At 45.2% G+C, this 15,253-nt stretch overlaps 1 long non-coding RNA gene across 1 annotated transcript; it reads left to right on the top strand.

Moving 5' to 3' along the window:
* The first annotated feature begins 749 nt into the window (after positions 1-749).
* Positions 750-14,943, top strand: LOC136753410 (uncharacterized). The gene is made up of 2 exons (XR_010817426.1): positions 750-1,057; positions 13,711-14,943. It is a non-coding gene; the product is annotated as an uncharacterized LOC136753410 (long non-coding RNA).
* Positions 14,944-15,253: the final 310 nt, after the last annotated feature.

Raw genomic sequence — 15,253 nt, 5'->3', positions numbered from 1 at the left:
CAGCTCTCCTGGGAAGTTCACTGTCGCTGTGGAAATATTTGCCATCTTGGCTTCAAGTTTTGGGTTGCTTTTCTGTATTTTCACCCCAAAATGTTACATTATCTTATTAAAACCTGAGAAGAATACAAAAAAACATTTGATGGGTAAAATGCCTTCAAAGTCACTTTAATTAAAAATACTAAATATTTTATGTTCTGTTTAATTATTTTAGTTGTACATTACACAACGTGTATTGAATGTAAATGTCAATAAATTGTTGTTGTAAGATCGTGGTTCAGGTCCTGTATTTGTACTTTTTGGATAACAGAATATTTTTTTTAAACTGTCAAATAACTGTTTCCATTCCCAGCCTGATTTAAAATGCTTACAAAAAATGCATCTTCACCACAACAAAACTACCACTGATGATAGCAAAAAGGTTTGGGAGGAGGAGCAAAGGGCCAGTGTGAGCTTGTAGAATTGAATAGCCTTACAGCAATATAAATACAATATGAAGTTATCATTCATGTCATAAAACCTATACATATGTAACCCGTTTACATTTTGTTTAAATAAAGTTCTAAAAAAATTAATATTCAGCATAGTTTGTATGTACAGCACTCAGGGTACAGCCTAGCTAGCTTGGGAGGTAACAAAATGTAGAACGCTATTGGTTAGAATGAATTATAAGCCAATCAGATATCGAGTAGTGGAGTTGTGGGTGGGACTTGCTGAGGAAACAAGGAGAACTAATGTATGTGAAGGACGGTGGAAGGACGGAGCAAGGACGAGTGTGAGGAGAGAGATAGGGGAGACAAGTTGTGTGTTAAAAGAGAAAGTTAAGGAAATAGAAAAACTGTATGCTTTATATCAAAACGATATATGTAAAATATATAGGCTAATGTCTTAAAATATAAAACATACGCTGAGAACCAGATAGTGCTCAGAGCGACCGAGATGAAGCTCTGAGTTTCTCTGGCGCCGAGGGAGAAGAGGACCTGCAGATGGCCATGCCTGTGTTTCCTGAGGCTGATAACAGCGCTACGTGAGAGACTGAGAGAGGGTGGACTCGCTGTGTGTGAGTACTGTGCTGCATACTTGCAAATCGTTTTAAAACCGAACGTTTATATTGGAAATTGCTTATGAATAAGCAAAGGGGCATTTGTTTCTGGCACAACGAACACAAGCACGATACAGGCCTGCAACTTTTGTTATTTTATTTTATTATTTTCCTACACGTATAGCAGATAAGTTGTTGTGGGGCCCACTTATGCACAATTGAATATTGTTCATCATTGATATCACAGTGTCTGTTGTTTTGTTACAGAAGATAACAATAACTCATTTAATTATTTCCATTATTATTCTTTTGCAACTGTTTATTTTCTCATTCCTTCTGAATGGTATTAACAGTAAATCCATTTAATTAATGTAACTGTGTGTGCATGAATGTTTTTTGGGAAAAGTGAACAGTTACCAAGTTATTTAAAATCTTAACCTTGGGTTTTATTATTTGTTTAGTACTCTTATTTAAGGTGGAGGTATTATATAGCATAAGTTAGTTAAGAGTCCATCAGACAGGGAAATCATAACAGCTTGAAATAACAGATCAGCAACATTTACAAAAGAACTTGGGGCCCCTACATGTTGTATTGATTCAGTTAGGGTCATACATTTCTACATTGTTAGGCGTGGAAGGGGCATTACATATACAGTACCGTGCAATAGTTTTAGGCAGGTGTGAAAAAAATGCTGTAAAGAAAGAATGCTTTCAAAAATAGACATGTTAATAGATTATATTTATCAATTAACAAAATGCAAAGTGAGTGAACAGAAGAAAAACCTACATCAAATCAATATTTTGTGTGACCACCCTTTGCCTTCAAAACAGCATCAATTTTTCTAGGTACACTTGCACAGAGTTTTTGAAGGAACTCGGCAGATAGGTTGGCCCAAACATCTTTTGAGAACTAACCACAGTCCTTCTGTGGATTTTGGCAGCCTCTGTTGCTTCTCTCTCTTCATGTAATCCCAGACAGACTGAATGATGTTGAGACCAGGGCTGATCGTGCAGAAGTGGGGACACAGACCCAGTTAATAACACACAGTTGGCTTGTCACTGAGTAGCCACAACTGGACAAAATAGTATACACAGTGTGGCAGCAGGAACATTCATGCTGCCTCCGCGCAGCACAGGAAAATCACGTTCACTTAATGGTACAGAGCATCCAGCTCCACTGTGCTGTCATAACAACTAAACACATCGTGGGGTGCAGGAAGCAAATCATGCACCACCACGTAACACGGGAGCAGTTGTCACCTATTAGCGCAGCTAATGCAGGACAACAGCAGGCTCTACCATGACCATCAAACAATAACATTGCGGTGTGCAGGAAACCGTTCATGCACTCTTCGCACAACATTATTTATTATTATTTTTATTTCTTGGCAGACGCCCTTATCCAGGGTGACTTACAACATAAGTGCCAAACAAAGTGCAAAAATACAGTTAAGTAAAAGGCATCAATCATTACAAATTCACTTTAACTAAAACATAGCAATTCAAAATAAAATATTTTACAACTTACAATTTACACAAGCAAGTACAGTAAGTGAGGTCCTACATCCTGGACGGTAAAAGCTAAGTGCTGTCAAGATGTAGGGTCACAGTCAAGGGCAACGGGAAAGGGAGCAAGCAGGAAAACAAATTGAAAACGCAAGAAGCATAATAAAACTGAAGTGCTATCTAGCGGGGATAAAAGGACAGGACTAATATTACAAATACTGTCGGAAAAGATACGTCTTGAGTAAGTGCCGGAATGAGGTCAAGGACTCTGCTGTTTTGACTTCGGTAGGCAGGTCGTTCCACCATTTAGGGGCCAGGGATGAGAAGGAGCAGGCTCTGGAGGAAGGAGAGTGGAGAGGATGTCTTGAACTGAATGCATGCCAGTATCGGGAGCCAGTGGAGGGAGTGGAGCAGTGGGGTAGCGTGTGCGAATCGTGGCAGAGAGAATACCAAACGAGCCGCAGAGTTCTGGATGAGCTGGAGCAGGCGTGTAGTAGTTGAAGGCAGGCCGGCCAGGAGGGAGTTGCAGTAGTCCAGGCGGGAGAGGACCAGTGACTGGACGAGCAGCTGAGTCAAGTAGTCGGTGAGGAAGGGACGGATCCAGCGTATGTTGCTCAGAAAGAATCTACAGGTGCGTGTCAGTGTGGTGATGTGCTGGGTGTAGGAGAGCGCAGGATTGAGGGTGACTCCTAGATTTTTAGTGGAAGAAGAAGGAGAGAGTGTGGTGGATTCCAAGGGGATTGAGATGGGGAGGTCAGCAGAAGGTGAGGAAGAGTGGGGGAAACAGGAGATCCGATTTGGAGAGCTTGAGCTTGAGGTGGTGCGAGTGCATCCAGGCGGAGATAGCAGACAAGCAGGAAGAGATGTGAGAGGGTCGGAAGAGGGAAAAGACAGGAAGATTTGGGCATCATCATCAGCGTAGAAGTGGTAGGAGAAACCATGGGATGCGATGAGGGGGCAGAGTAGAGTGTAGAGAGAGAACGGGAGCGGGCCCAGGACGGAGCCTTGGGGAACGCCTGTGAGGAGAGGTTGGGGGGTGGATGAGGAGCCTCGCCATGTCACTTGGTAGGACCGGTTGCTGAGGTAGGAGGAGAACCAGGTGAGAGCAGTCCCAGAGATTCCAAGGTCAGCGAGGCAGGAGAAGAGGATGGAGTGATCAACGGTGTCAAATGCTGCAGAGAGATCAAGGAGGATGAGGGAGGGAGGGAGGCCACCCGAGCACAGCTGAGGGAGTCGGTGACTGCCAGGAGAGCCGTCTCAGTGGAGTGAGCTGTGCGGAAGCCGGATTGCAGAGGATCAAGGAGTAAGTGTTGGGACAGAAAGTCAGAGAGCTGACAGTGGACCGCCCACTCGAGAGTCTTTGAGAGGAAGCGGAGTAGGGAGACAGGGTGGTAGTTCTGAGGAGAGGTGGCGTCAAGGGTTGGTTTCTTGAGGAGTGGGATGACAGCAGCTTGTTTAAATGCAGAGGGGAAACAGCCAGAGAGGATAGGAGAAGATCAGGAGCGGTCGCTTGGAAGAGGCGAGAAGGGAGAGGGTCTAGGGCACACGTTGTAGGTTTGTGACATAGGAGGAGAGCAGAAACTTCAGCATCTGAGAGAGGTGAGAATGAAGAAATGGAAGCTTGATCGGAGGGAGGTTTGGGTGTGATGGGAGAGGAGGGGGGAGTGTTGAAGAGCTTGTGGATGTCTGCAATCTTGGAGGAGAAGAAGGAGGTGAAATCATCAGCAGTGAGAGATGAGGGAGGAGGTAGAGGGGGGTCAAGGAGGGAGGAGAAGGTGGAGAAGAGTTTGCAGGGGTTGTTGACAGTGGATTCGAAGAGTGATTGGAAGTAAGACTTCTTGGCTGAGGTGAGTGAGGAGGAGAATGTGGACAGTAGAGAGCGGTAGACTTCGAGGGCAGCTGGGAGTTTGGTCCTTTTCCACTTCTGTTCGGCGGCACACAGACTAGATCGGGTTGAGCGGAGAACAGCAGAGAGCCAAGGCTGAGGAGGGGAGGGACAGGCAGGACGAGACATGAGAGGACGGAGAGAGTCAATTGAGGAGGTGAGGGAGGAAAACAAAGAGGATGTAGCACTGTTGACAGATAGATTGGAAAAACAGTCAATGGAAGGTAAGAGGGTGAGGGCAGTGGAGGCAAGGGTGGAGGGGGAGACAGAGCAGAGATTACGGTGGAAGGTGACAGAGGAAGTGGGTGGAGTGGGGAGGGAAAGGGAGAAGGAGATGAAGTGGTGGTCCGAGATGTCCATGGGTGTCACGGAGAGTTGAAGGGGAGCAGCCTCTAGAGAAGATGAGGTCTAGCTTGCCCGAGTGTCCAGTGGCAACGACAGAAACGCACTGGCTAATTTAAGCTGTATTAGACAATAAACTCACAAGGCTGGTCACGATGGAAGCTATTGGCTGCTTGCTCCACTAGCTCAGCTAGTAGCGAGGTCACACCAGTTCTACAATGTTGTACAAATGAACAACAACATATATCACGTGGCAACAGAGTGGAAGCGCTCCACAACGTACAACGAACTATATACACCACAGGGCACAGGAGCCTGCTCATGTGCCACACGTGGGACATCAGAGCAGTGGCCACTTGCTCCACTAGCACAGCTAGAAGCAAGGCCACACCAGCTTGACCACGTCGTGACAAATGAACTATATACATCATGGGGCGCAGGAGCCGGCTCATGCGCCACACGTGGAACACAGGAGCATTTGACACATGCCGAACAGCGCAGCTAACTCAAGGCAACTACAACTATCGTGTTAGTAAATGAACTATGTACACAGCGGGGCACTGGAGAAACTCAAGCGCCCTCCGCTGAAGGACAACAGCAGCGGTCCCCTTGCTCCATGGTGTACACAATGGTACAATTTAATGGTAGGTGTATTTTAACAGTGAGAGACAGAATAACAACAAAAAAATCCAGAAAAACGCATTTCAAAAAAGTTATAAATTGATTTGCATGTTAATGAGAGAAATAAGTATTTGATCCCCTATCAATCAGCAAGATTCCTGACTCTCTTAAAGGGAGTGCTCCTAATCTCAGCTCGTTACCTGTATAAAAGACACCTGTCCACAGAAGCAATCAATCAATCAGATTCCAAACTCTCCACCATGGCCAAGACCAAAGAGCTGTCCAAGGATGTCAGGGACAAGACTGTAGACCTACACAAGGCTGGAATGGGCTACAAGACCATTGCCAAGCAGCTTGGTGAGAAGGTGACAACAGTTGGTGCGATTATTCGCAAATGGAAGAAACACAAAATAACTGTCAGTCTCCCTCGGTCTGGGGCTCCATGCAAGATCTCACCTCGTGGAGTTTCAATGATCATGAGAACGGTGAGGAATCAGCCCAGAACTACAGGGGAGGATCTTTTTAATGATCTCAAGGCATCTGGGACCATAGTCACCAAGAAAACAATTGGTAACACACTACACCGTGAAGGACTGAAATCCTGCAGCGCCAACAAGGTCCCCCTGCTCAAGAAAGCACATGTACAGGCCCGTCTGAAGTTTGCCAATGAACATCTGAATGATTCAGAGCAGAACTGGGTGAAAGTGTTGTGGTCAGATGAGACCAAAATCGAGCTCAACTCGCCGTGTTTGGAGGAGGAGGAGGAATGCTGCCTATGACCCCAAGAACACCATCCCCACCGTCAAACATGTAGGTGGAAACATTATGCTTTGGGGGTGTTTTTCTGCTAAGGGGACAGGACAACTGCACCGCATCAAAGGGACGATGGACGGGGCCATGTACCGTCAAATCTTGGGTGAGAACCTCCTTCCCTCAGCCAGGGCATTGAAAATGGGTCATGGATGGGTATTCCAGCATGATAATGACCCAAAACATACAGCCAAGGCAACAAAGGAGTGGCTCAAGAAGAAGCACATTAAGATCCTGGAGTGGCCTAGCCAGTCTCCAGACCTTAATCCCATAGAAAATCTGTGGAGGGAGATGAAGGTTCGAGTTGCCAAACGTCAGCCTCGAAACCTTAATGACTTGGAGAGGATCTGCAAAGAGGAGTGGGACAAAATCCCTCCTGAGATGTGTGCAAACCTGGTGGCCAACTACAAGAAACGTCTGACCTCTGTGATTGCCAACAAGGGTTTTGCCACCAAGTACTAAGTCGAAGGGGTCAAATACTTATTTCCCTCATTAACATGCAAATCAATGTATAACTTTTTTGAAATGCGTTTTTCTGGATTTTTTTGTTGTTATTCTGTCTCTCACTGTTAAAATACACCTACCTTTAAAATTATAGACTGATCATTTCTTTGTCAGTGGGCAGGATACAAGCCAGACGCATGAGCCACCGCAACACAATACATAATGAACAAACTATATACAGGGCGGCCTCGTAAGGCAACGTGCCTGTAGGCCGCATGACAGACCCTGGGGACACATCGACAGGGCTGTCCGTAAGTCCAGGAGAAGCTCGTGTGGGTGCTCGACTGGAAGGTATAGTCTGGTGGAAGGGAAGACACGGTTCACTAGCTAACTCAGGATGCACTTATCAGGGGCAGACTGGGAGAGGAAAGGCAGGATCTAGAGCCCATAGGCTACTGGGACTCGACTGCAGCCAACACCAGGTTCCCAATGGAAGGGACTGGTCCTGTCACGTTCAACCTGTAGAACTGTGCAAATGTAAGCGGCTAGGCCCAAGCTGCGCCCGCACAAATGTCTGCCAAGGGGCTGACTTGAAAAAGGGCCCAAGTTGTGGCAATGCCTCGAGTCGAGTGGGCCACCTGGTGTTCAGGCACCGGGGTCCCGGTGGACTCATAGGCCATGGTAATGGTGTCCACAATCCAATGCGAGAGGCGCTGTTTTGTTGTTTTAACAAAACTTGCTGTGTCAGCATCCTTGACCAAGAGGTTATTAATTCATAAAGTCTATATAGTAAGTAATTTAAATGTCTCTTGTTAATTATTTACAATTTGCTTAGTAAGCTTGTTTGCACCAATCAAGAAGGAAAGAACCGTCTTCTCTGCCTTGAACACAACCCATAAAATACCACACCTGTGCGCTCGAGTTCAGTCAATGCAAAATAAATTGCAATAGCAGGCTGTGTGTGGAGCTTAATAATATGAATGTGTTTGTTGCTCCTCTTCCCTTTTCTGTCATTGCTAGTTTTGCACAAGGGTGTTTGTATTTTAGGTGGGTTAGGTGTGGTGGTTTAATTGCACTGCACATATTATTCACATAACATTGTTTTCGTCTCTGTGAGGAAGCCATTGGTCATGTTATTGTAGCGCAGATTTCCGCAGATATGTGCAGATCTGCAGAATTCCACCGATTGTGCTTGTATGGAATTTGTCAATGCAACTATTATAATCCTAGAACACTTTGATCCAGGTAATTAAAAAGTCAGTAATTAAGACTGAGAAGTCATTAAAATTAATTATTTTTCCACATCCTTAACCTGCAGGAACCTTGCTCTAATGTGACTGTTATGCCCTCTATGTGACTGAGGTTTCCTGAGGGCAAGAAAAAAACAAAAAAAACATGTCGCTATTATTGTACATGATTATTTTATTCGGGGGGGATGGGGGCTGATGCGTGGCTGTGCTGGAGCCACACGGTGGTGCCTGGAATAAAATAATCATGTTAAATAATAGCGATAGTTCTTGGTGGTGAAATACACTTTTTATGACTACAAACTGATGGTTCTTTTGAAAAAATAGGGTGATGGTCCAATCGAACGTGCAAAAAATGTTATTTTTTAATGATTTTCGTGACTTTTCTGATTTCCCCCATTGACTCTCAGGAAAGCAGCTCCAGAGTTAGGACCCTGGTGATGTCATGGCATATTTCTCAATTTCTGATTTCTGGTACATAGAATGAGCTGGACATGAAAAACTCACTCCACATAATATGTTTCTACTTATAGAATAACCTGAGAAATTATGGATTTTCGGTGGAGTTCCCCTTTAAGGTGAAGTTTCAGGCTAGATTTGTGAGCAGATCATATCGGATTACAACATCTATTATTTCCGATATATGAGATCCAGTGTTTTTGGCCTGTATCGGATCGATACGGATTATCGGATCGGCGCAAATCTAGATGTGAAAGTAAACAACTTTCAGATCCACTGATAGTAATCAGTCGCCGGGCCTGACGGCCTGGGACATGGTTTTCAGGTTGAGCGTGCTGAAGCGCAACACCCTGAGGTGGTAGTTCAGGCGAACTAGGAAGTGTGGGGATGAAAATCCCCCGTGCTGCCCCAGTGGGGGCGCTTCGCAAATTGCTTGCTTCTCTAGGAGAGCGGCGATCTTGATACAACGTGCCACACACTGCAACGTAGTGTAAGCCCAAGACGCTCAAGTGTGACACAGGAAAACATTGACATGCTAGTGTTCCTTTCTGCAAATCTGAAAATAGCATCAAAAAAAGGTAAATTTCTACTGATGTCTGGAGAAAAGGAGGCCATCAATAAAATCAAAGGCGGCTAATCAAGCATCTGCTCTCCAGCATACAGAGTGAAAAAAAGAAAAAGGAGATTCTGCTGCCTCAAGCAACACTAGTCAAGCAACACTGCAAATGATAAGTTACAAGGTGATTTTTTTTATTTAAAGCCAGATATCTGTGCATTGCTGCATCAAATTGTTCATTTGAGTTTTCAATAAAAGAGTGTTGTTCAGTAAAATTGTATCGAGTACCGTGAAATTTCACTGGTATTGGTACCGACTACTGACATTTTGGTACCGTGACAAAACTACTGCCGCGGGTCCCTCACTCACGGCCACACCACGCCTCAGGAAGGGGGTGGACAGGCCTGAAACTATGGGGAGTAGCCAACTGTTATAGTTTGGAGCTGCTGCAAAGTGTACGGGTGGGCCAGAGACCACTGGAATGTCACAGTATCTCAGCATGGGAGGGGAAGGGGGCGGACGTCAGCTAGCTGTCCTCCTGATTCATGTCCTCCCGGACCACCGGGGGTCAGGACTTAAGGCCTGGTGCCAGGCCGTCGTGTGGGGTGCCTGCCTGCCGGTTCGAAGATCAGCAGGGGGGCGGGATTGCTGCCTGGGCCGCTGCCTGGGAGTCAAGGTCGAGAGACATCGAGCTTCTGAAGGCTGCCTGCGAGGCTGGGCCGAAAGTGTAACCGGGTAGACCCTGGTTCGCTGCAGGGACTGTTCCCTCTCCTGGGGAGTGCGCGTCAGCAACTCCTCCTTGGAAGAGCCAAAAGTAAAGTGATATGGGCACGTCTATGAGGCGGGTCCTGTTTGTGTTCGGCACTCGTTTTGCCTGTGACAGCCAGAGCTGGCGTCGTGCCACCACAATAGCTGCCAAGGAGTGTCCAGTTGCCCTTACGCCGTGATGCATCTCATTGACCAGCAGGTTGACCGCCACCACTATCTCTCTGAAAGGGGACGGGGCCTGTGATGCAGTGCAGTGGGCAAGCAGTCCACGGCCCTCTGGATCACCGCCCAAAACTCCCGGTATTGACTTGCTGACTTGTTGCTCAGTGGAGTTGGGGGGGACGAGGCCGGTTCCCCCTCCATGAGCTCCGCCTCTGACTTCAAACCTGCGTGCGGGCGGAGTAATAGGCATTCCTTCGCCTGGATTACCTGTCTGCTGTCCTTGTACATAGACAGGGCAGAGAGGCTCCCCTCAGAGTCCCGTGGTACATGGGCCGTAAGTGGAGACTCGAGATGTGGGGGGTCAGGGTCAGGCTGCTGTTTGTGCTGCCTGTACACTGAGGTATCTCTGCACAGATGTGGTCCATCCTGCTATTCAGGGCAAGGATGGCCTCATTTCTGCCTTCGTCTGCGAAGCTGGTACTCCGTCGCCGATGGCATGGTGGGGAGGAGGCTAACAACGTCTCACAAGAGGAGGAGGGAGCCCGTTGGTGTCGCTCTGCCGCACTTCCCTGTTGTTCACATGAGCGTGGCCGTAGCAGCATGCACTGCGGGCATGTCAGGCGGGGGGGCACGGCTGCCGTGGGCGGAGCAGCTGCAGATGCAGGCGGAGCAGTGAGCGTGGGGGGCGCAACTGTCTCCAAGGCTGCGTGTCTGGAGGAGACGGAGGGGCTTGGGGAGAGGCAGAGATCCAGCGCCACCAAACCCATACCATCACTCAGGGGGGAGTTTGAGATCGCGGCCTGGAATGGCGGACTTCCGGGCGTGCCGCAGCAGGTCCCGGACAAATCGCGCCCGCTGTCGGTGCTGAGACAGACGGGTCATAGGACCTCTACACTCCAGGCAGGAAAGGTGCGTCGGCCACAAGTGGCACAGTGGTGGGGGCAAGAGGAGCTCATGGCCGAGCGCACATGCATGTGAACAGGGAAACGTGCAGCAGGGGCGCCGGTCAGTGTTTGCACCAGGAGTACAACTGAACAACTGAAACGCCGCGGCGAAAAGTGGAGCGCCTAGCGGGCTCGTCGCTGTAAGTGCATCTCCACCTGGCAACTTTATGTACACGGGGCACTGTAACACCAACCAAACGCAACCTTGCTGTTGCCAGACAGAACACTTTGTATGCAAGCACCAGGTGCTGGATACAAGCGCCGTGTGGGGCCGTAGGCTTAACCACACACCGTGTGTACCGCGGTTTCCGGGTCACCGGGTGAGGCGGGGTCCGGGGCCCAAGGGGGCCGAGGGTAGTAGACCACCAGCCATAGTGGGATCTAACACCGAGGCCTGCACACACGGATAAGGAGGCTAAGCAGAGCTCGTACTCAAAGAACTGAGAGAGCGAGATCTCGTACAGCCACAGCCACAGCCACAGGCTGTAGTGTGGGCGCAAGCCAGCGGAGGAGCACCTCACGGGGGCGAGATCTCTTACTACACACCGAGGCTCAGGCCGGGCAGCCGGGCCTCGGATATTACTGCCGCTGATAGCGCTCCTGCTGTGGAGGAAATGGTCCTGTGGACAAAAAACCAACACCGCAAGCATTATATAAATACGACTTCTTTTTAAAAGGCTCTTCTTGTAAACGAAACTGAAACTGAAAGCGCAGCCGGACCTCCGGTGTGCGGACAGGACAGAATCGGGATTAGCTATTAATAATAACTAAACGCACACAAGACAGAGACGATGTGTAGCGAAAACGGTAGTGCACAACACTATGAAGTGAGCCAGCCAACCAAAATACGCAGTTTGAATGTTTATTACAAACACAGAGAGCTTACATTCTCGAGTCCAGCAAAATGACAAAAGAGGACAAACCTGAGCTGATGTCACGTTTTATAGAACACGAAGTGGAAGGGACCTGTTCTGAGTGACGTGCGCAGGGGCCAATGGCAGCTTTGATAGAGTGATGTTTTGATTGGGTTTCTATGAAAATGTGCAGAAACCCCTCCCCCTTGGGCAGTGCTTCCTTTTTCAGATAACCGGGGTTGCATATGCAAAAGCTTTGGTTTAATCTGGCCCTTAATCTGGCCCTAGGTGAGTGCATGCTTTTTAGATAATGGTAAATTATAATTGTTCACCAAACACAAGCATGTGTACATATACATTTATTTATTTGATTTGAAGAATAATCTGTTAAATTAAAACTATTTGTTAGTTGTTAGTGGAGTTCCACAGGGATCAGTACTAGGGCCTTTGCTTTTTCTAATCTATATTATTGATCTGGACTCTGGGATAGTTAGCAAACTTGTCAAATTTGCAGATGATACTAAAATAGGTGGCTCAGCAGATACAATCTTGGCAGCACAGGCTATTCAGAGGGACTTAGATAATATTCAGTTGTGGGCTGACACCTGGCAAATGAAATTCAATGTGGACAAGTGCAAGGTAATCCATGCAGGTAACAAAAATGTCCACTATAATTACACTATGGGAGGTACAGATCTAGATGAAGTAACGCATGAGAAAGACCACTTTCTCCATCCAAGCAATGTGGGGAAGCAATAAAAAAGGCAAACAGAATGCGAGGGTATATTGTCAAAAGTGTAGAATTTAAAACAAGGGCAGTAATGTTCAGACTGTACAATGCGCTAGTTAGACCTCATCTGGAATACTGTGTACAGTTCTGGGCTCCACACTTCAAGAAGGATATTGCTGCTCTAGAGGCAGTTCAGAGGAGAGCAATCAAGACTTATTCCAGGTCTGAAGGGAAAGTCCTACTCGGAGAGACTGAGGGAACTGAACCTTTTCACCCTGGAACAGAGGAGACTACGTGGGGACTTGATCCAAGTCTTCAAAATCATGAAAGGCATCGACCACATCAAACCAGAGGAGCTTTTCCAGATCAGCAGGGACACACGCACCCGGGGACACAAGTGGAAATTGGGCTTCAAGGCATTCAAAACGGAAAACAGGAGACACTTCTTTACACAGAGAGTAGTCACAATCTGGAATAAACTACCCAGCGATGTGGTAGAAGCTGAAAGTTTGGGAACATTTAAAAATAGTCTGGATAGGATCCTTGGATCACTTAGATATTAATGAACACCAAACGAGCACGATGGGTCGAATGGCTCCCTCTCGTTTGTAAACTTTCTTATGTTCTTATTTTAATATCAAATACAATAGTATTAAAACCTTACTAAAATGTTAATATATAACAAATCCATGTCCATGTCCGCTGTACTATTTTGCTTTTGTGCCATTCCATAATGATTTCTGTATTAAATTTTACTGAGATTAAATATATATATATATATATATATATATATATATATATATATATATATATCTTTACATTTTTCATTTTTTCTTTCTCTCATTTAGGTTTTCAGTTTAATTTTGAATATAATTTTAAATTCACATAATGTATTTTCCTCTATCAAGCTCATTGCCACTATCTCTCTATCATTCTGTTCTTTAACTTTCTCATCAATTGCTTCTGGTGCCCCCTTAAGTAACCTAATAGTCTTATCAAAATTCACAAGCATTCCCCTCCATCTTCCCCTCCCTTGTAGCTGTGTGATATCAATAGCATGTTATTTAAAAATAAAAATCAATTGGATATATTGTTGTTGCACTATGATGCAGCATTTTACAGTCAGGTTGTTGCTAGACTATTTAATCAACACTAAATTAATAAAATGTAAAATAAAACACATTTAAACCCTACATTACACCTAGTACAAGTTTAGTCATTACGTAGAGAAAACAAACTATATTAACAATGCTTCCTATAGTCACTGAAGAACATAAACATTATAGGATATACAATAACGGAACACAAATAACAGTATTTTCACTTTGTCGTGTTTTTAAAAGGCTGCCTTCCCAGGCAGAAAGGGGTTTCCAGATGTACTGTTCAAGCTCTTTTGAAGAAGCACAAAGAAACGGGCAACGCTGAGGACTGTAGACGCAGTGGTCGGCCAAGGAAACTTACTGCAGCAGATGAAAGACGCATGTTTTCTTCCATTCGCAATCTGAAGATGTCCAGCAATGCCATCAGCTCAGAATTGGCAGAAAACAGTGGGACCCTGGTACACCCATCTACTGTCCGGAGAAGTCTGGTCAGAAGTGGCCTTCGTGGAAGACTTGCGGCCAAAAAGCCATACCTCTGACGTGGTAACAAGGCCAACTATGGCTGTACTATGCAAGAAAACACAGGAACTGGGGTACAGAAAAATGGCAGCAGGTGCTCTGTACTGATGAGTCAAAATCTGAAATATTTGGCTATAGCAGAAGGCAGTTTGTTAATTTGTTAATTGATAAATAATAATCTATTAACATCTATTTTTGAAATCATTCTTACTTTATAGCATTTTTTCACACCTGCCTAAAACTATTACACAGTACTGTATATGTGTTTTATGACATGAATGAATACTTCATAGTGTATTCATATTTGTTCTGCTACAACTAAGTTCATATGGTAAAAGTCTTGTTTCTGTTTTCTAAAGTAATTGTGAGTTTTTGTATTTTGAGTTTCTGTATTTCGTTGTGGTCACTTTAAGAATTACAGTCTGTCAGTAACAGGAAGTTATGTCATGTGAGTAGTGATCAGGAAGTAAATAAGCATGTTGTCTTGTTTTATCTAAGTTAATCCAGCTAATCCTGTATACATATTATGCCTTTGGTAGCATTAAGGGTATGTATTGTTTTGTTTTATTGTTATATACAATTGTAGATCATTATTTTTGGAATTAAGTTACATGCTAGAAAGTTTGATGCTAGAAACTCTAAAGTGATTCTATTGCCAATGTCTACACTGTTTGTAGATCATTGGAAGTTCATATGAGACTAATTACAAGTAAATAAATTAATAGATTGTTGATTGCATGTTAAAATATGGTGCTATATGTATTACATTTGGAGTGGAATATACAATGAACCCCTGAAGCCTGTAGCAGTAAGGAAACCTAAGGGATTTGGTTAGATTCATGGTGTTTGCATTGTGTATGTCTGTGCAGGTCAAAAAGCAAGCATTGTGTTGATTATGCTTTTTGTATGTTTTAGTTTCACGCTTTCCTTGCAACTTCAATAAACCTGTGGACAAGAGGTCAACTGTCTTCAGAGTCTTGATGTTAGGAAGGTGTTCATCTGACTTTCAAGCTATATACATGACATACACTGAGGACAGCACAATATTGCTGTAGGGCTATTCAATTCTACAAGCTCACACTGGACCTTTTTGCTATAATCTGGTAGTTTTGTTGTGGTGAAGATGCATTTGTTGTAAGCATTTTAAATCAGGCTGGGCATGGAAACAGTTATTTGACAGTTTTAAATAATATTCTGTTATCTAAAAAGTACATACAGGACCTGAACCATGATCTTACAACAACAATTTATTGATATTTACATTCAA

Source organism: Amia ocellicauda, chromosome 7 (assembly GCF_036373705.1).
Source record: "Amia ocellicauda isolate fAmiCal2 chromosome 7, fAmiCal2.hap1, whole genome shotgun sequence".
Lineage (NCBI taxonomy): Eukaryota > Metazoa > Chordata > Actinopteri > Amiiformes > Amiidae > Amia > Amia ocellicauda.
Note: the sequence above shows the minus strand (reverse complement) of the source record. Positions and strands in the feature narration are given on the sequence as shown.